Source organism: Cydia splendana, chromosome 22 (genome assembly GCF_910591565.1).
Source record: "Cydia splendana chromosome 22, ilCydSple1.2, whole genome shotgun sequence".
NCBI classification, from domain to species: domain Eukaryota; kingdom Metazoa; phylum Arthropoda; class Insecta; order Lepidoptera; family Tortricidae; genus Cydia; species Cydia splendana.
Genome location: NC_085981.1, coordinates 13,110,942 through 13,132,508, shown reverse-complemented (window position 1 = coordinate 13,132,508; position 21,567 = coordinate 13,110,942). Strand labels below are relative to the sequence as shown.

The 21,567-nt window shown below is 39.1% G+C and overlaps 1 protein-coding gene across 2 annotated transcripts in view; it reads right to left on the bottom strand.

Annotated features, from left to right (window-relative positions):
• LOC134801416 (forkhead box protein P1) overlaps nucleotides 1-21,567 on the bottom strand; it is a 102,633-nt gene that overhangs the window by 68,133 nt on the left and 12,933 nt on the right. The window lies entirely within an intron of this gene.

Genomic DNA, 21,567 nt, shown 5'->3' with positions numbered 1-21,567 from the left:
GTGATCAAAGTTTTGTACGAAGCACTAAAAATGGTTAAATTATCCATATAGAGGTAATAGAAGGTTTTGTTGTATGCTAATCCATCCTGAATAGTACAAGTAGCAGAAGCAGCAATTAATTCACCAAAATAGTTATTTACGATACAAGGGCGGAAAAGAGGGAATTCGAGCGAATTACCTATTCGCACGTGTATCGTACAACGTTTTACAGTATATATGGCCCTTTAAACTTTTGACATCGCACGAAAAGTGCTATTTTACGCACTAGTGCGGGAAAATAGGACCATATGTCAGTTAAAACTCTTTTCACCACACCAGCTCGGAAAGGCTTACTTTGCACTTTAAAAACTGATAGCAAAGTTGCATTTTATTCACATGTGAGACAAAGTAATCAAATGCAAATTTTGAGTTGGTTTCTTATGTTTGCTGGTAGAAATGACTTTTAAATGATGATTTTGGATGATACATTTTTAATTACATTCATTTGGATTTGATTTGGTTTGATTTTGTTTTATTTTTACATTTAATATTTGCTTCAGGTTGGTGTGGTGAAAAATTTCGTGTTTCACTCGGGGGCAAATTTTGTTTAACCCTCGTGCTTTGAAACCCTCGCAACGCTCAAGATTCCATTTTTCGAACCACTCGCTATGCTCGTGGTTCAATTTTGGAATCTTTCGCTTGCTCGGGTATCAATATTAGCACGAGCAGTTAAACAACAACTTTGCCCCCTTGTAAAACAAATAACTATTTCACTCCAGCTACAGAACCTCGACACTTCTAAGCCGTCTAAATTGACTTTTACCTACGATCCAGCGTTACGTAAACAATTACTATTATTTTTAAATATTGTCATGCTTGCAATCTTATCTATGACTAATTGCAAAAGCAACACCTGACCAACACAAAGGCTGCAATCTTCATCATCCGGTCGAACATTAAACATTACCTACGCGTGACCCTTAATACTTATTAGGCCTAGGTAGGAAAAACTATTTTCACATCACCTATTCGAAAAAGGGCTTTTTCTTCCCCGCTAGGAGGGATCAAAGTGGCACTTTTCTGTTCAAGGACATTTCATTGCCAGTATAAAATATTAATATAATTAACTATGAACATCGTATGTACAGCCTGGCAAAAAAGAGTAGAAATTAAAAAGTGGCAACACTGTAGAGTCAACACTGAGATTTTTTTATTTTCCTCATAGTTGATGTGAAAAGCAGTATGTGTCACACGGTATCAAAATTATTTCGTCTTGGGCGTTCACACTTGAATCCCTCATTACGCTCAGGATTCAATGTACGCCCTTGACGGAAATATATCATTTTGATCCCTTGTAACACAAACTACTAGTTTAGGGTTCCATATACCTTAAGACTCTTAAAAGGAAAAAATATTAGGACCCTCATAGGATCACTCCTGCGTGTATGTGAATGTTGCATGCAAGTTCCTGAACCTAAACAGGGCCGGATTTCCGCATAAAGGCCCAGGCCTAGGGGCCCAGGCAACCAATGATTTTGAGATGGAGATGAGAAGGGGTCCCTCCTTCTCCATCCCTAAATCTAAATAAGTGCCCTCTAAATCCGGGCCAGAGGGCCTACCGCGAACCAAGTTCGACGTGTTGCCCCTTTGTCGCACTTGTAAATTCGTAGGTAAGTGTGACAGGGGGGCAAAACGTCTAACGTGGTTCGCGTTTTGCCCTCTGCTACAATGGGGCTTAAGTCTGTGACAGTAGGTAACCATATTCATACAGGCATAATAAGGCTTATCTTAAGCCAAAACCGTCCCTTTCAAGTATAGGGTTTTTAGTAAAATAGTGATCTCCCATTTCGGAACAATTTGGGACGAAACAATAAGTAATTTTGCGCACAAAATAAATAAAAAGTCCCACCATACAAATGTAGCTTTCTTAAGAAACTTCGTGAGCAAAGCCGATGCACGGAAAGTCTATGGGATGGTTGTTGGGATGACGCGATACTTAAAAGTTGTATGGGAGATCACCATTTTTCATATACAAAATTGATTTATAAGTTGTATTAATCACCTCATCGTCGTTCGCGACACAACATTTGTTTACGACCGTGTTGGCAACAATAAAACGTTGTTGATTCGGCGTGTTATAACAATCCTTGTTTGGGCCACGACCCGCCCGAGGCCTCGGGTTTCGATAAACAAGCAGTCATAACAATTGTGCTAGTCCTAACTAGCTCCCGAAATAAACTGTCAAACGGTCGTTTGAAAAGTTCCTGGATTTGTCGCTAGATGGCGTTAAGCTGCATGCAGACGTTCATTTTGATGTAGGAATTTTTTAATTCAGTTTAGTAATGGTAGTCTTAAGTTTTGGGGCTATAAAAGTTGATTTGAAATAGTAGATTGTGTAACAAGGTAGCAAAATAACATATTTACACTTAGACTAAATACACACTTATTAAATCTATATATTTACAAATGTTGGTTAATTTAAGGAGTGCAGCTTACAGTTATTATTCAAATACATGTGCATAATAAACTATAAATTTAAAAAAACAAACCGCTCCCTGCCGTTCCCGGTGCAAAGGTGCCCATGATGCTCGCAGCATTTCCATGCTGGATCACCACGGACAGCCTTTGCACAAGGAACGACTCGGAGCGGGGGCCCTCTGTATTTACATACAATTTAAAATACAATTCCGAGCGGTACTGTTCAGATAATTTTAAGCTCGAACACAGGATCGGTCTGAATGTTAAGAGAGATTTAGGCGATCAAAGATACAAATACCAAATCCAAATACTGAAATACATAGAAAACACCCATGACTCAGGAACAAATATCTGTGCTCATCGCACAAAGAAATGCCCTTACCGTGATTCGATCCCAGGACTATCGGCTTCATAGGATCACTACCGGCTAAGCTACCAGTCGACAAATAAAGTGAAGTGGTAAAAATAATATATAAATTTGACACTACGGAATATTACTTATATAAGATAGAAACTCAAAAATCTAAACTAGAAAACCGGAGCAAGACAACGTAGTTCGTAGTTCGGTAAATATAATGATGATGATGAATAGTGGGTATAAGTTTATCGCAACACAACTCCTTATCTCGGTTGTTCTTTATTTACACTTCATCATATAAACATCTTTCTTTCGCTTATCAACTCGCTGATGTGATTCAGTTGACTTCATTCATTGGAACGATATTTAATACGATTAGCAATGAGGTTAAACATCAGAGGCAAGACCAGTGGTCATTTCTTCATACAAACGTCCTCGGTTGTTTCCTTCGTGGTTTTTGACCCTAGAGCAATGATTTTTTCAATGCAGATTAACATTATTAATATCTGTGTCGGATTGTTTTGTTTTTTTGATTTTTTTTAAGCGCTGGAGCACTTTAAAAATCGCAAAAACGACCTAAGTAATTGATTTAATTAAGGGGTCTCCAAACTTTTTTACCTGAGGGCCATATTCGTCATTGTCATTGGACCGCTGCTTCGCGGGCCGGGTTTGGAGAGCCCTGATTTAATTGATTAGGACGCAAAGAAAAGCATGACATCCGAAACTGATACCAATTAGCCCAAAAGCAACATAGTCCGACAACACAGATAATTTTCTTACCGTGTAGATTTCAAATTACAACCTCAATTTTTGATATTTCTACGCAGATATTTATGCCTAAAAAAATTCCCGAAATAAAATTGTCCTTATCGCTCTAATTTTAGGAACCTAAAATTTTCGAATCTGAGCCCCTGCTCAACTGGCCTTTACTCTTGAAAGTGCTTGTTACATCGACCCTTTTTCAAGTAACTTTCGAAAGTCGGTTTAAGTAGTCACTTTTCAGTACTTTGAGGTCTACTCGTATTTCTTCTAATATGTTGAGATTGGGCAGCTAAAACATAAATAGGTACGTGTTTTTAACATTTAAAATGTTTTTTCGATCGCATTAGTATAGCCCTCCAATTTCAGCCAGAGTGAGACATCGCCCTGGTCTCGTGAGTTTTAGAGCTACATAAATGGTCTAGGTCTCAAAAGATTTGTCTTAACAAGAGCTACAATATGGTGAAAAAATATTTTGAAAAAGTCAAAAACTCTTTTCGGAAATCTCAAAAATGTAGAAAAATGACGCATTTTTTCGGTGTCTTTTCGCACTAAATCGACAATTTATCGAAAAAGAAAAGCGATATCGGAAAAATTAAAAAAAGTCCTAGGGGTATTGAGTTAGGCTACATTTTGAAAAAAACCGGACCTCTCTATCTCTTACGGCCTAGGCTGTGGCTTATCCTTTATGTAGCGAAATGTCAGGATACCGCAGGAGGCGAGGCGTGCGCGGCGCGGGATACCTATACAAGTAGTATGATTGAAGATTGTTGATTATTGTATAGTTAAAGCTTGATATGTTATTGAAATAAATATAAATGGTGATTTTTTAAATAATTTCCAAAACTTTTATTTCTTTCCAAAATAATGTAGATGGTTTAATATCTAAGTGTGCTCGTGAGTGCACATAATTACTGACATTGTTTGTTACAGGTAAGTGTGATTTCAACATTTGTTTACTGTGTTGGTGATCAGTGATTAGTGGTGTTGGAGAGTGATTCGATTCTGTGTGAGATCTGTTTAGTGGGACTAGAGTCTAAAACAATTTAGTTTATAGGTACATACGTACGAACATTCCCGTTCGCAATTGATAGAAGTATTAAAATGTAATGATGTTCGAAATCAAAGATAACTAACAACAATTATCTACGAATCTACGATAGCTTCTGTAATTAAGTTGTAAGATTATTTAACTCAGCATTGTTGGTGTAACACACAGGAACACTGTTTTTTTGTTGTCGGGCAGGCAAGGGAAAAAAGCGCAGACCGAGCGCCCTACACGTGCAAGCCATAACCACTTGACCACACTACGTCGAATCACTTCGAAAGATCGCTCAAAAAAGGACAGTCATTCTTAGATTCCAATGCACTCTCAAAATGCGTTAGTGGTGTGCATTGTAATTTGCGTCAACATAAAACGAGCATCGGTAACGCGCTAATTAATGATTGCAACAGCTCAGAATTCATACGTGGACAACCTAAATACTATACGCGATATAATCCGGTAAAATTTGTTTCAAATCTAAAGTCATTCAATATTTAATCTTATTCAGCCAAATAAAAATAAAAACCCGCGTTATTACTTTTCATATTCACACCGCCCATACCCTTATAAGTGGGTATGAATGAAGCACTTAAAGTTACCTCGAAATACAACAACAGTCATTGATAACTGCAACTTGAAACCCCAGTGATAAGAATTCTTGGCCGACTATAACAACAAAATATTCCCTAATGTAAATAAAAGGTAAGACTTGCGTTACTTTACTCTGTAAAACTCAGTATAAACAATTCCTGCATATTTAATTTTTACAGGATTATTGAAAGAAAAGATAGTTGTGTAGTTGAAAGATATTTATCTTTCTAATACAACTATCTTTTCTTTCATTAATGAAAAAAACCGATATTCGATTTAACCCGTGTGGCGTCCTAGGGACCTACGTGGTCCGTAACTTATTTTGCACTCACAATAAAAATGTGAAATAGTTATTTGTACAACAAGAGAGCAAAGTTAGATATTTCTTCGAGTGCTTATTTTGAGTCCCGTGCAAACAAAAGATTCTATAATCTCTTTCTCTTTCTGATTCTATCAACTCGCTACGCTCGTGAATCTATTATAAAATCTTGAGCGTAGTTAGGGACTCAAAAGCGCACGAGATGTAAATAACTATGATCTCGTGTTCTACTGTGTGATGAAGAAGGATTACCAAATTTTTTCAGGTTCAGGATGTCTAATATTTACGTTCTCACTTTTGTGTGTACAACACGAGATCAAAGTTATTTACATCTTGTTTGCTTTTGAGTCCCTTCCTACGCTCAAGATTCTAAATTACACCATACAATCTTTCGGTTGCACGGGACTCAAAATAAGAACTCGAACAAATATCAAACTTTGATCTCTTGTTGTACAAATAACTATTGTTTAAACTCAAATAATTTGTACACATTAAGTGCATAGTATATTTCTTTCCTTTTTTTTTGAGTATCGTATAATTTTAATTGTAAAGATTTTTCGATAAAAAAAAAGTGATTTCGAATAAAAATATAACTAAGTTTAAGTGTGTCATTTAGGAGCCCACGTGTGGTAGTTTTGTTTAATCCGTGTGACTCTGTTTTTTTGTTTTTTATTATATCTATACAATCTACTATCCAAAATCATTTGTACACTTATAGTGCGACGTATATTTCTTTACTATTTTTCTTGTGTTATTTAGGAGCGCATGCGGGGTAGTTACTTCTTTACTATTTTTCTTTTCGAGTACCTATCGTATAATTTTAATTGTTAAGAATTTTTAAGAAATAAAAATGTGAAAAACTGATTTATTTTAATTCATTTTCAATGTAAGTACCCGAAGGTCGTGAGAGGCACGAGATCTGTGAATTTTATTTTAGACTACTCTAACCTAACATAATAAATCAAAATAAATTAAATCGGAGCCGGACAGGTGCCTTTTTACCTTTCCTAGTTAGTAAAAATATTTAATGAAACAAATAACATTTAAATTTAAATTATAAGATTTGAATCGCGCGCCATCTATGACTTTATCTCCAAACTATAACCACAAGCCTCATACCAACAGACAACTTTAGTTTATTGGTGCCATCTAGCGAACTTAACCTGTACCATTTTTTCGTCACGAGTCGCGTCACGCCTGTTGCATTGCATACATGATGTCATTTCAAACACCTACCAAGCTACTTAATCCAAGGCTATTTAAAAACTAGTATAACAGCGCTCTAGGACAACGCAAAGTTGTTACGGATATAAGGGTCAGGTTATAATTGGCTGTTTTGAAAAGTCAATTCACCGGTGCTTGTTGAGTGTTAGGAATGTGCCGCCATTTTGTTTACACAACACAAAAGACCCTTGTTTGCTTTTCGCTAGACGTTTCCTGGTTGTTTTGTGTGTGTGCGTGTTTTCACAGCTGTATGTGAACGGTATACAAAAATGTTGTTGTTTGCGAGCCCAAGACGGTAATAAATTCTGTTTTCTGTCTTTCGGTCGCTGAAAATGGAGTTATTGGATAACGGATGAGACAAAGCTTTTTCATTAACCGCTGATGGCAAACAAGCGTACAGTCGGCAACATACTGACGTAGTTACAGGCTAATAGCTATAATAGCTGGATTGTCGAACGTTAACCATCGTAGGTATCATAATTATACCTACATATAATTACGTTAGAGTTTACTTTACGTAAACATCGCATAATGTACTTCCAACAGAAGAATTAGGTAGCTTAACAAGAATAATGCGGCTTCAATATTTTGCACTACACTACCTACCGTCAAAAAGAATAGATAGTATAGAGAGGTCCTGTCATTGTAAATTTTGTAGTCACTGTAAATTTACTGCCATCTATCGACACACGACTAAAACTCAAAATGAAAACGTATAAAGTTATCAAAAAATGTATATATATAGATAAATGATTTTATTATTTTTATATCATTTTGATCCATGTTCATTCACTGATATCTATGTGTTAAAATTGTTAAATATGAAACTGTGTCGTCACGCCATCTAGCCGAGGATAGGCTAAAGGTGTGTGCGGCATCTATTCGAGAATGACTTTTACTTGAATTCCGAGGCACGTTTTTTCCTTAGACTTTATTCGTCTTATACGAAGTTACATATATATGTCTTTGCTTTACGTAAACATCGCATAATGTACTTCCAACAGAAGAATTAGGTAGCTTAACAAGAATAATGCGGCTTCAATATTTTGCACTACACTACCTACCGTGAAATGTGCTTACTTTGCTCTCCACTGATGATGTTTAAAATACTTAACATTTGCACAGTCTGTGCTAGCAAATTCGCTGCCAACTTAAGTCTTAACTTGGTCTAAAGGGGCCCACAGATTACCAGTTCACCGGACGATATCAGTCTGTCAGTTGTTCGAAGCATTCAAATTTTGTTTCTAACTGACAGGCCGATATACAATTATCGTCCGGCGGACTGGTATTCAGTGGGCCGTGGGCCCCTTAACTCTACCAAAGAGAATAGATAGTATAGAGGGCTATTGCCAAAGTAAATTTTGTAGTCACGGTACATTTACTGCGATCTATCGACACACGATTAAAACTTAAAATAAAATTGAAAATGTATAAATGAATCAAAATATGTTTACGAATAAATGATTTTTAATTTTTATTGTTCCATACTGACCCATCTTCTTTCACTGATATGAGTTAAAATTGTTAAATATCAAACGGTGTTGTCAACGCCATCTAGCCGAGAATAGGCCAAAGATATGGCGGAGGTATGGCGCCATCTATTCGAGAATGACTTTTTCTGACCATAATATTGGGTGTTACAAATATACTTACCAAATATTTATAAAACTACTTATAATTACAAATAATATTAGGTATAATTAACAAATACAACAGAGAAGATAACGTAAATGTAACCTAAAATTAAAACTACCTACAAAACTAAACTAACATTAAAATAAACCTACTTAAAAATTAAACAACAATAGAAAAAATATGAAAGGCCTATAAACTTTTTCTTGATTTCCGAGGCACGTTTTTTTCTTAGACTTTATTTATCTTATACGGAGTTATATATATCTCTGACTCTACCTACCATAATATAGTAATTTTAAATTTTAAATTAAATTTCGAATTTTGTAGCGAACTCGGCACATTTTACAGCAGTTTACGTACAATACAACCTATGATGATATGATATGATATAGCTAATTCCTAAGCGGCCAAGTTCTGTTGTCCAATATGATCTGACACAAGTGTGGGGTTTTTACCCCACACTGCACACTGCATGCTGCACTGCAGCATGTTTGATGTTTGACTGCAGCACTATATCGTTCAACGAAATACCAAATTAAACTACGTGTAATTATGCCATTATCGACCGAGCGTTAGTGAAGGTCTCCTTTCAGCTTGGACAAAAAAAAAACGCTGTCCGGATATTCTCCTCTGCAGGTCGCGTTTCTTAACCGATTCTCATGAAATTTTGTGAGCGGGTTCGTTAGTTAGATAGATTGTTTCTGTCGTTAAATTTTTTGGAAAATATACAAAATAACTGAAATTAGCTTAACGGACAAAGACTATATAGAGTCTGGCTGTGATAATAAATGGCATTATTTTTGTTAAATTTTTAAGCCTATCGCAAGGCCTGCAGCTCACAGAGACACTAGTTGTGTTATATGGGAGGAGTAAGAAAGAGCGCTGTGGAGATCATTATGATCGCCTCACCCGCTCAGCTACATCTGCTTGGACTCCTTTATTGTCTAAGCTTATCTCTAAACCTGATTCTTTATATCTTGTACCGTTTGGTTATATCGATTGATGTAACCGGGTAAGATAACGCTATCTTCATATCAAAATTATCAAAAACAAATCTATTTGTATACAAAAATGATATTTTTTCACCTGATTTATAAATCTTTGACGCAAATGGAGAGAATACAAGTGGACAGATCATTAACTTATTAATGCTAATTCGCACATTATTATAGTTGTACATATCATATGGCCCTTTAAATTTTCGACGTGGTTACGTAATGTGCTTATTATAGCACTTGGTGTCGTAATGTAGCACCAGATGTACTTATTGTAAAAAAAAATACAATAAGAAAGTTAAATTAATGAATTACAAGTTAATTTTATTTTAAACAATTTGCAATTTTAGTAACATAACTTCCGTGAGACACAGACATATTAAATATACATATTAAAAACACACCCCTACACTCCTCGGTACGGAAGTGAAACATGTCGAGCGTTTTTCGGCTTAAAATACGTGAGTGACCCGTTCTTCATATATTTAAGAGCGCTATTACATTTCGGCGTTGAGCGAGTTTAGGTATTTTACGCGCTGCGGCAGGCCGTGCGAGCTCAGTATGCCGATCCCTTCTACCACACTCGCACTACAATGATGGATTAAACATTCTTGATCCTTCGCGAAGCATATTGAAATCAACCATAACAACACTAACTGTACTTAACTTTTAAAGTTCTAAAACTGTTATTTGGTAAGTACGAAAATACTAAATGCAGTGCAAATGTACATAGGGGCTGTTCATAAATTACGTCATCTATTTTTGACGATTTTTGACCCCCCCCCACCCCTCAAATCATCCAAAAATCAAGCTTCGGATGAATCTGTTTCCTCCTACGTCATGTTACCATCATCCGATGTCCAGACCAACCCCCCCCCCCCCCCCCCCCCCCACTCCGCCCATTTGAAACGACGTAATTTATGAATAGCCCCATACTCGTACTTATGAAAGTTTTTTACTCGAAAGAAATTATAGGTACCTACTCGCTTATTTACATGTTTCGTCATTGCATTTGGTACCTATAGGTTGTAAAGTTTGTATCAACGAGGGTTTAAAAACGAACTGCTACTGAGGATTTGATGATGATTAAGGTGGTCACGGATACCAATCAACCATGTAGTAACATGATTAGGCTCGTTTGATTCGTCTCAACAAGATCTTTGACACTGAAGATACACAGGGTCTGATGATGGAGCTGGAAGGTGGCCACGGGTACCAGTCTATCATGTAACTAAACAACTTCGTGTTTGGGCTCGTTTGATTCGTCTCAACAAGATCTTTCACACAAGACAGTACTCAGGGTCTGATGATGGAGCTGGAAGGTGGCCACGGGTACCAGTCTATCATGTAACTAAACAACTTCGTGTTTGGGCTCGTTTGATTCGTCTCAACAAGATCTTTCACACAAGACAGTACTCAGGGTCTGATGATGGAGCTGGAAGGTACCATTACCAATCAACCATGCAACTAAACCACATCGTGTTTAGGATCGTTTGATTCGTCTCAACAAGATCTTTGACACTAGGTGATACTCAGAGTCTGATGATGGAGCTGGAAGGTGGTCACCGGTACCAATCAACCATGCAACTAAACCACTTCGTGTTTAGGCTCGTTTTATTCGTTTCAACAAGATCTTTGACACAAGATAGTACTCAGGGTCTGATGTTGGAGCCGGAAGGTGGTCACCGGTACCAATCAACCATGCAACTAAACCACTTCGTGTTTAGGCACGTTTTATTCATCTCAACAAGATCTTTGACACAAGGTAGTACTCAGGGTCTGATGATGGAGCGCGAAGGTGGCGACGGGTACCTGTCTATCATCATCAGACCCTGAGTAGTATCTTGTGTCAAACATCTTATTGCGACGAATCAAACGAGCCCAAACACGAAGTGGTTCAGTTACATGGTAGACTGGTACCCGTGGCCACAGTCCAGCTCCATCATCAGACCCTGAGTACTAACTTGTGTCAAAGATCTTGTTGCGACGAATCGAACGAAGCCAAACACGAAGTGGTTTAGTTGCATGGTTGATTGGTACCGGTGACCACCTTCCGGATCCATCATCAGACCCTCAGTACTACCTTGTGTCAAAGATCTTGTTGCGACAAATCAAACGAGCCCAAACACGAAGTGGTTCAGTTACATGGTAGACTGGTACCCGTGGCCACAGTCCAGCTCCATCATCAGACCCTGAGTACTAACTTGTGTCAAAGATCTTGTTGCGACGAATCGAACGAAGCCAAACACGAAGTGGTTTAGTTGCATGGTTGATTGGTACCGGTCACCACCTTCCAGCTCCATCATCAGATCCTGAGTACTATCTTGTGTCCAAGGTCTTGTTGAGACGAATCAAACGAGCCTAAACACGAAGTGGTTTAGTTGCATGGTTGATTGGTACCGGTGACCACCTTCCGGCTCCAACATCAGACCCTGAGTACTATCTTAAGTCAAAGATCTTGTTGAGCCGAATCAAACGAGCCCAAACACGAAGTGGTTTAGTTGCATGGTTGATTGATACCGGTGACCACCTTCCGGCTCCATCATCAGACCCTGAGTACTATCTTGTGTCAAAGATCTTGTTGAGATGAATAAAACGAGCCTAAACACGAAGTGGTTTAGTTGCATGGTTGATTGGTACCGGTGACCACCTTCCGGCTCCATCATCAGACCCTGAGTACTATCTTGTGTCAAAGATCTTATAGAAACGAATAAAACGAGCCTAAACACGAAGTGGTTTAGTGGCATGGTTGATTGGTACCGGTGACCACCTGCCGGCTCCATCATCAGACCCTGAGTACTATGTACTATCTTGTGTCAAAGATCTTGTTGAGACGACTCAAACGAGCCTAAACACGAAGTGGTTTAGTTGCATGGTTGATTGGTACCGGTGACCACCTTCCGGCTCCATCATCAGACCCTGAGTATTATCTTGTGCCAAAGATCTTGTTGAGACGAATCAAACGAGCCCAAACACGAAGTGGTTTAGTTGCATGGTTGATTGGTACCCGTGGCCACAGTCCAGCTCCATCATCAGACCCTGAGTACTAACTTGTGTCAAAGATCTTGTTGCGACGAATCGAACGAAGCCAAACACGAAGTGGTTTAGTTGCATGGTTGATTGGTACCGGTGACCACCTTCCGGATCCATCATCAGACCCTGAGTACTAACTTGTGTCAAAGATCTTGTTGCGACGAATCGAACGAAGCCAAACACGAAGTGGTTTAGTTGCATGGTTGATTGGTACCGGTGACCACCTTCCGGATCCATCATCAGACCCTCAGTACTACCTTGTGTCAAAGATCTTGTTGCGACAAATCAAACGAGCCCAAACACGAAGTGGTTCAGTTACATGGTAGACTGGTACCCGTGGCCACAGTCCAGCTCCATCATCAGACCCTGAGTACTAACTTGTGTCAAAGATCTTGTTGCGACGAATCGAACGAAGCCAAACACGAAGTGGTTTAGTTGCATGGTTGATTGGTACCGGTCACCACCTTCCAGCTCCATCATCAGATCCTGAGTACTATCTTGTGTCCAAGGTCTTGTTGAGACGAATCAAACGAGCCTAAACACGAAGTGGTTTAGTTGCATGGTTGATTGGTACCGGTGACCACCTTCCGGCTCCAACATCAGACCCTGAGTACTATCTTAAGTCAAAGATCTTGTTGAGCCGAATCAAACGAGCCCAAACACGAAGTGGTTTAGTTGCATGGTTGATTGGTACCGGTGACCACCTTCCGGCTCCAACATCAGACCCTGAGTACTATCTTAAGTCAAAGATCTTGTTGAGCCGAATCAAACGAGCCCAAACACGAAGTGGTTTAGTTGCATGGTTGATTGGTACCGGTGACCACCTTCCGGCTCCATCATCAGACCCTGAGTACTATCTTGTGTCAAAGATCTTATAGAAACGAATAAAACGAGCCTAAACACGAAGTGGTTTAGTGGCATGGTTGATTGGTACCGGTGACCACCTGCCGGCTCCATCATCAGACCCTGAGTACTATCTTGTGTCAAAGATCTTGTTGAGACGACTCAAACGAGCCTAAACACGAAGTGGTTTAGTTGCATGGTTGATTGGTACCGGTGACCACCTTCCGGCTCCATCATCAGACCCTGAGTATTATCTTGTGCCAAAGATCTTGTTGAGACGAATCAAACGAGCCCAAACACGAAGTGGTTTAGTTGCATGGTTGATTGGTACCGGTGACCACCTTCCGGCTCCATCATCAGACCCTGAGTACTATCTTAAGTCAAAGATCTTATTGAGACGAATAAAACGAGCCTAAACACGAAGTGGTTTAGTTGCATTGTTGATTGGTACTGGTGACCACCTTCCGGCTCCATCATCAGACCCTGAGTACTATCTTAAGTCAAAGATCTTGTTGAGCCGAATCAAACGAGCCCAAACACGAAGTGGTTTAGTTGCATGGTTGATTGGTACCGGTGACCACCTTCCGGCTCCATCATCAGACCCTGAGTAGTATCTTGTGTCAAAGATCTTGTTGAGATGAATAAAACGAGCCTAAACACGAAGTGGTTTAGTTGCATGGTTGATTGGTACAGGTGACCACCTTCCGGCTCCATCATCAGACCCTGAGTACTATCTTGAGTCAAATAAATACATATAGAATGTCAGGTCGTTTCAAATATTTTTAATCCTGTCCGGTAGTTTATTAAACTGTACCATTATAAATTATAATACTATAATAACAGTGCTAGGATCAAAGTCTCTCGTTGCGGTTTAGGGGCTATTCATAAATTACGTCATTTCAAATTAGGGGGGGGGGGGTCTGGACATCGGATGACGGTAGCATGAAGTAGGAGGAAATGGGGTCATTTGAAGCATGATTTTTGGATGATTATAGGGGGGGGGGGGTCCAAAATCGTCAAAAATCGATGACGTAATTTATGGACAGCCCCTTACACGCACACAGTATAGCGTTTTACACGGCGCCCGCCGCACACAATGATAAAAAAGCTCGTCGTCGCCGTTGAAAATGTGCGGAGCCGACCGACACACGTCCTGCCTCTACAAGCTCTGCCGCGGCACTGAGCTGGCGCAGCGCGCGTCATCGGTAATATAGAGTAGTTTTCAAAAAATTGCCAAAAAATTATAGTGGAATTTCATAAACACTAATGTATACCAACAGTATAAGCAAACGTTGCAGATTGCTTGAGTATGAAAATGACTTCGATATTAAGTAGATTTTCGTAGGAATTGACACTTGTTTCGGAGAGAAAATCGAGTTCGTTTTACTTTGATTTTCTCTTTCTCAAAGGTATGTAGGAAAAATATAGTTTGATATGCCTAAAGTACAGGGTATTAGTAATACAAAATAGCCAGGTTTAGCAGAGTAAAATTCTCAACATTTCCAAATAAGAGCTCGCCATTCAGTGCTTCACGGGGTTTTTCGGAAACGACCATCAGAAAAAAAATCATTACTAATTGAATAAGTCCTTTTTCTAATATTTACAACGATATTTATAAAGATAAGAAGACGCTTTTACTGGAACAAGTACTCATTGTTTCTAATAATGAGCGCAAAGTCCTGAATTTCGTCGACTAGTATCATGAATTTTGCATTATTTCGACTTTTCTTGTAAGAGCGCTCTTAATAATTTGCAATTTGCACATACACTTGATGTTAATAAAATGTGCTAAAACAAGTAATGTAATGTAATACATGAGAATGGGTTATGTAAGGTTATTTGTTGCGGAGTGGAACAATGGTGATGGGAAAATGCTCGCGTTTCTTAACGTTAGGGATGGGACACGAGAAGCTAAAGTGTCGATAAATTAAAGTTAGACCAAGAAAAGTCTGCAGCGATTTTAATAGCCCACGCAGTGCAAGTGTTATTTATACGTCATAATTTCCTAGAAGTTTGACGTTTAAAATAACACTTGCACTGCGTGGGCTATCAAAATCGCTGCAGACTTTTCTTGGTCTAACTCTAATTTCCATGATTTGTTAATGGGGTCAATCACAAAATCGATATTTTTTTTACTGAAGAACTTTGAGTGAAATTCAGCTTATAGATGTCATATAATCTAGAATTCTAGAGTATCTAGACCTAGAATAAGAGGATATGTTTGTAAGTACGAATAAAATATTGAAGAGAGAGGAACAATAATATGGAGCTAAAAGTTAGTACGAACATAGGATTTTATTTATTTTTTTATTTATGACAAACATTTAACTTATAACTTTAGGAACAAGTCAAATTATTTTTCAAATAAATAATACACGGTTAGCTAAAATATAACTGCATTCCCGTTACCAGGGAGGTTTTGGGATTATACTGAGCAACTTTTACTATGGACCAACCCCGAAATCGAGAAAATAAAATTTACCCTCCCAGAAAATGGACCAGCCAAAATGTATGAAACAGCCAATTTTTTTTTCGCGATGTCGTGGTTGGTCCCATAGTGAAAGTTGCTCAGTATAATCCCAAAACCTCCCTGGTAACGGGACTGCAGTTATTTTTTAGCTACCGTGTACTTATCATTTCAAAGTATAATATCAAATGTCTGCTGTCGATAGCCATCATATAAATAGTGTTCAGACGATTCAACGGAGCCACGCCGTTTTGTCGCCAAAATAGTGTTTATTAGTTTTTTTAAGCTTATAAAAATGCATATATGTATATGTTACTCTGTAAAGGTAAGTATTTATAATATGGGCCTTGTTGCCTGATTTAAAATGTTAAATAAATAGCCCATGTCGCATCACTAGCGCACATTTTACACTATTTGTTTGCGGATTGCAACAACACCGACAAACAACGTCGTGCGAAAACGGCTTAATTTATGTTGCTTTTACTAGATAAAACTGTTTTACACCGCTATGAGTAGGTACCTACAAGTATGAGCAAACTCTACCTAGTTTACATGTATAGATAATTATATCGTAGGTATAATGTAAAATGTGGCTACTTTGCTCCCCACTTGGTAACTGTGCTCCAACAGTTTTTAGGGTTCCGTACCCAAAGGGTAAAAACGGAACCCTATTACTAAGACTCCACTGTCTGTCTGTCACCAGGCTGTATCTCATGAACCGTGATAGCTAGACAGTTGAAATTTTCACAGATGACAACAAATAATAAAAAAGTACGGAACCCTTGGTGGGAGAGTCCAATTCGCACTTGTCCGGTTTTATATACAGGGTGGAAAGATAAGTCGGGCCCTGGAGGGAAACTGCCTTAAATCCTTAAGAGCGCTCTTACAAGAAAAGTCGAAATAATGCAAAATTGATGATACTAGTCGACGAAATTCAGGACTTTGCGCTCATTACTAGAAACAATGAGTACTTGTTCCAGTAAAAGCGTCTTCTTATCTTTATAAATATCGTTGTAAATATTAGAAAAAGGACTTATTAAATTAGTAATGATTTTTTTTCTGATGGTCGTTTCCGAAAAACCCCGTGAAGCACTGAATGGCGAGCTCTTATTTGGAAATGTTGAGAATTTTACTCTGCTAAACCTGGCTATTTTGTGTTACTAATACCCTGTACTTTAGGCATATCAAACTATATTTTTCCTACATACCTTTGAGAAAGAGAAAATCAAAGTAAAACGAACTCGATTTTCTCTCCGAAACAAGTGTCAATTCCTACGAAAATCTACTTAATATCGAAGTCATTTTCATACTCAAGCAATCTGCAACGTTTGCTTATACTGTTGGTATACATTAGTGTTTATAAAATTCTACTATAATTTTTTGGCAATTTTTTGAAAACTACTCTATATTACCGATGACGCGCGCTGCGCCAGCTCAGTGCCGCGGCAGAGCTTGTAGAGGCAGGACGTGTGTCGGTCGGCTCCGCACATTTTCAACGGCGACGACGAGGTTTTTTATCATTGTGTGCGGCGGGCGCCGTGTAAAACGCTATACTGTGTGCGTGTAAACCGCAACGAGAGACTTTGATCCTAGCACTGTTTTTATAGTATTATAATTTATAATGGTACAGTTTAATAAACTACCGGACAGGATTAAAAATATTTGAAACGACCTGACATTCTATATGTATTTATTTGACTCAAGATAGTACTCAGGGTCTGATGATGGAGCCGGAAGGTGGTCACCGGTACCAATCAACCATGCAACTAAACCACTTCGTGTTTAGGCTCGTTTTATTCATCTCAACAAGATCTTTGACACAAGATAGTACTCAGGGTCTGATGATGGAGCCGGAAGGTGGTCACCGGTACCAATCAACCATGCAACTAAACCACTTCGTGTTTGGGCTCGTTTGATTCGGCTCAACAAGATCTTTGACTTAAGATAGTACTCAGGGTCTGATGATGGAGCCGGAAGGTGGTCACCAGTACCAATCAACAATGCAACTAAACCACTTCGTGTTTAGGCTCGTTTTATTCGTCTCAACAAGATCTTTGACTTAAGATAGTACTCAGGGTCTGATGATGGAGCCGGAAGGTGGTCACCGGTACCAATCAACCATGCAACTAAACCACTTCGTGTTTGGGCTCGTTTGATTCGTCTCAACAAGATCTTTGGCACAAGATAATACTCAGGGTCTGATGATGGAGCCGGAAGGTGGTCACCGGTACCAATCAACCATGCAACTAAACCACTTCGTGTTTAGGCTCGTTTGATTCGTCTCAACAAGATCTTTGACACAAGATAGTACTCAGGGTCTGATGATGGAGCCGGCAGGTGGTCACCGGTACCAATCAACCATGCCACTAAACCACTTCGTGTTTAGGCTCGTTTTATTCGTTTCTATAAGATCTTTGACACAAGATAGTACTCAGGGTCTGATGTTGGAGCCGGAAGGTGGTCACCGGTACCAATCAACCATGCAACTAAACCACTTCGTGTTTAGGCTCGTTTGATTCGTCTCAACAAGACCTTGGACACAAGATAGTACTCAGGATCTGATGATGGAGCTGGAAGGTGGCCACGGGTACCAGTCTACCATGTAACTGAACCACTTCGTGTTTGGGCTCGTTTGATTTGTCGCAACAAGATCTTTGACACAAGGTAGTACTGAGGGTCTGATGATGGATCCGGAAGGTGGTGACCGGTACCAATCAACCATGCAACTAAACCACTTCGTGTTTGGCTTCGTTCGATTCGTCGCAACAAGATCTTTGGCACAAGTTAGTACTCAGGGTCTGATGATGGAGCTGGACTGTGGCCACGGGTACCAGTCTACCATGTAACTGAACCACTTCGTGTTTGGGCTCGTTTGATTTGTCGCAACAAGATCTTTGACACAAGGTAGTACTGAGGGTATGATGATGGATCCGGAAGGTGGTCACCGGTACCAATCAACCATGCAACTACACCACTTCGTGTTTGGCTTCGTTCGATTCGTCGCAACAAGATCTTTGACACAAGTTAGTACTCAGGGTCTGATGATGGAGCTGGACTGTGGCCACGGGTACCAGTCTACCATGTAACTGAACCACTTCGTGTTTGGGCTCGTTTGATTCGTCGCAATAAGATGTTTGACACAAGATACTACTCAGGGTCTGATGTTGGAGCTGATGATGATAGACAGGTACCAGTCGCCACCTTCGCGCTCCATCATCAGACCCTGAGTACTACCTTGTGTCAAAGATCTTGTTGAGATGAATAAAACGTGCCTAAACACGAAGTGGTTTAGTTGCATGGTTGATTGGTACCGGTGACCACCTTCCGGCTCCAACATCAGACCCTGAGTACTATCTTGTGTCAAAGATCTTATAGAAACGAATAAAACGAGCCTAAACACGAAGTGGTTTAGTGGCATGGTTGATTGGTACCGGTGACCACCTGCCGGCTCCATCATCAGACCCTGAGTACTATCTTGTGTCAAAGATCTTGTTGAGACGAATCAAACGAGCCTAAACACGAAGTGGTTTAGTTGCATGGTTGATTGGTACCGGTGACCACCTTCCGGCTCCATCATCAGACCCTGAGTATTATCTTGTGCCAAAGATCTTGTTGAGACGAATCAAACGAGCCCAAACACGAAGTTGTTTAGTTACATGATAGACTGGTACCCGTGGCCACCTTCCAGCTCCATCATCAGACCCTGTGTATCTTCAGTGTCAAAGATCTTGTTGAGACGAATCAAACGAGCCTAATCATGTTACTACATGGTTGATTGGTATCCGTGACCACCTTAATCATCATCAGATCCTCAGTACCAGTTCGTTTTTAAACCCTCGTTGATACAAACTTTACAACCTATAGGTACCAAATGCAATGACGAAACATGTAAATAAGCGAGTAGGTACCTATAATTTCTTTCGAGTAATATACCTTCATAAGTACGAGTATGGGGCTATTCATAAATTACGTCGTTTCAAATGGGAGGAGTGGGGGGGGGGTCTGGACATCGGATGATGGTAACATGACGTAGGAGGAAACAGATTCATCCGAAGCTTGATTTTTGGATGATTTGAGGGGTGGGGGGGGGGGGGGGGTCAAAAATCGTCAAAAATAGATGACGTAATTTATGAACAGCCCCTATGTACATTTGCACTGCATTTAGTATTTTCGTACTTACCAAATAACAGTTTTATAACTTTAAAAGTTAAGTACAGTTAGTGTTGTTATGGTTGATTTCAATATGCTTCGCGAAGGATCAAGAATGTTTAATCCATCATTGTAGTGCGAGTGTGGTAGAAGGGATCGGCATACTGAGCTCGCACGGCCTGCCGCAGCGCGTAAAATACCTAAACTCGCTCAACGCCGAAATGTAATAGCGCTCTTAAGCTGGCTCATTTTACTTAAAGGAGACATTCCTTTATTTTTATAAAGAAACAAAACTGCATTTAAAGATTTTTCTTATTTTCTTCAATTTAGCTTGTCTAAAAAAATCTTGAGTACTAAACTAAATATTAGATTGTATGGAAATTTTATACGACAGACGATGTAAAACCTAATGTTTCTTGGAGAAATGTTATCATTAACATTAACTGCATCGACTAGTAGAAAAAAATAGCGAATGTTTATTTTTTGGAAGTTTTAGTCGGTTCGATTCCCAGTCGAGACAAGCGAATTTAAAAAATCTTTGAATGCAGTTTTGTTTCTTTTTAAAAATAAAGGAATGTCTCCTTTGAGTAAAATGAGTCAACTTAAGGATTTAAGGTAGTTTCCCTCCAAGGCCCGACATATCTTTCCACACGGTATATCAACATACCTACCACAATATAATAATTTCATATTTTTAATTACTTATACTTAATTCGAATTTTGGAGCAAAGAAGGTACATTTTACGGCAGGAACAAAACCACTGTGTAATTGAATATCCGAGTATAAATATGCCCAAACGAACTTTCATTTTTCACCATCAGATAAATCGGAGCGGCCGAGGTGTTCTAAAATATCTGAACACACGCTTGTTCAGATATTTGTGAGCACCTTGGCCGCTCGGATATACTACCCACACTACTACCCACAGTCGCCATCTCCCGGATGGCGACTGTGGGTAGGGTACCTACCCCATTAATACATGCGTTATGTCAGATAGCGATGTACGTCACCGAAATTGAATGTTCAAGAAAAAATCAATGTTTACACACGTCAGCAGAGATAAAACTCGCTAAATATAGTAAAACAACTTAATAACAATAATAACAAAATAGTTATTCTCCCAAAGTCGTAACACGAACAGCTTTGCTTTAGAAATTACGACCTTACTGCTAATACAAATAAAGTTTCAATTTCAAGGAAACGCTGTGAGTTTATGTGATAAGCTGAGAAAAATTGGGGATAAAAATCTGCTTTTATAATTTGAACTCTTAGATGATGTATATAAGGTGTATATTTCAACAAAAATTTCAGGTTCGGATAATGGGCACGCGAAAATTATGTTAAGATAGAAGTTACAATTTAATAATATTTTAAAAATATACTTATGTATCTTATACATTACCCTATATATATACGATAAGCCCCACTCAGATTTATATAATTTTCTTTGACCACCAAAATATCCCTTTTTATACGGAACGACACATTTTTATTGGAGTCAAACCAAAGAGTTATTGATTTTAAAGAGATCGAAAGCCTGAGAAAATGGTGCCTAGTTTGACAGTTGAAAGAGATGGCGCTGTGCTGCGGCATATGGTTTGTGGCCACTGAATTGTTGAACGTCTACTATTGGCAACTATAGGTATAGGTACAATTCCCGCATAATGTACGGAACTGTACAGCGCCATCTA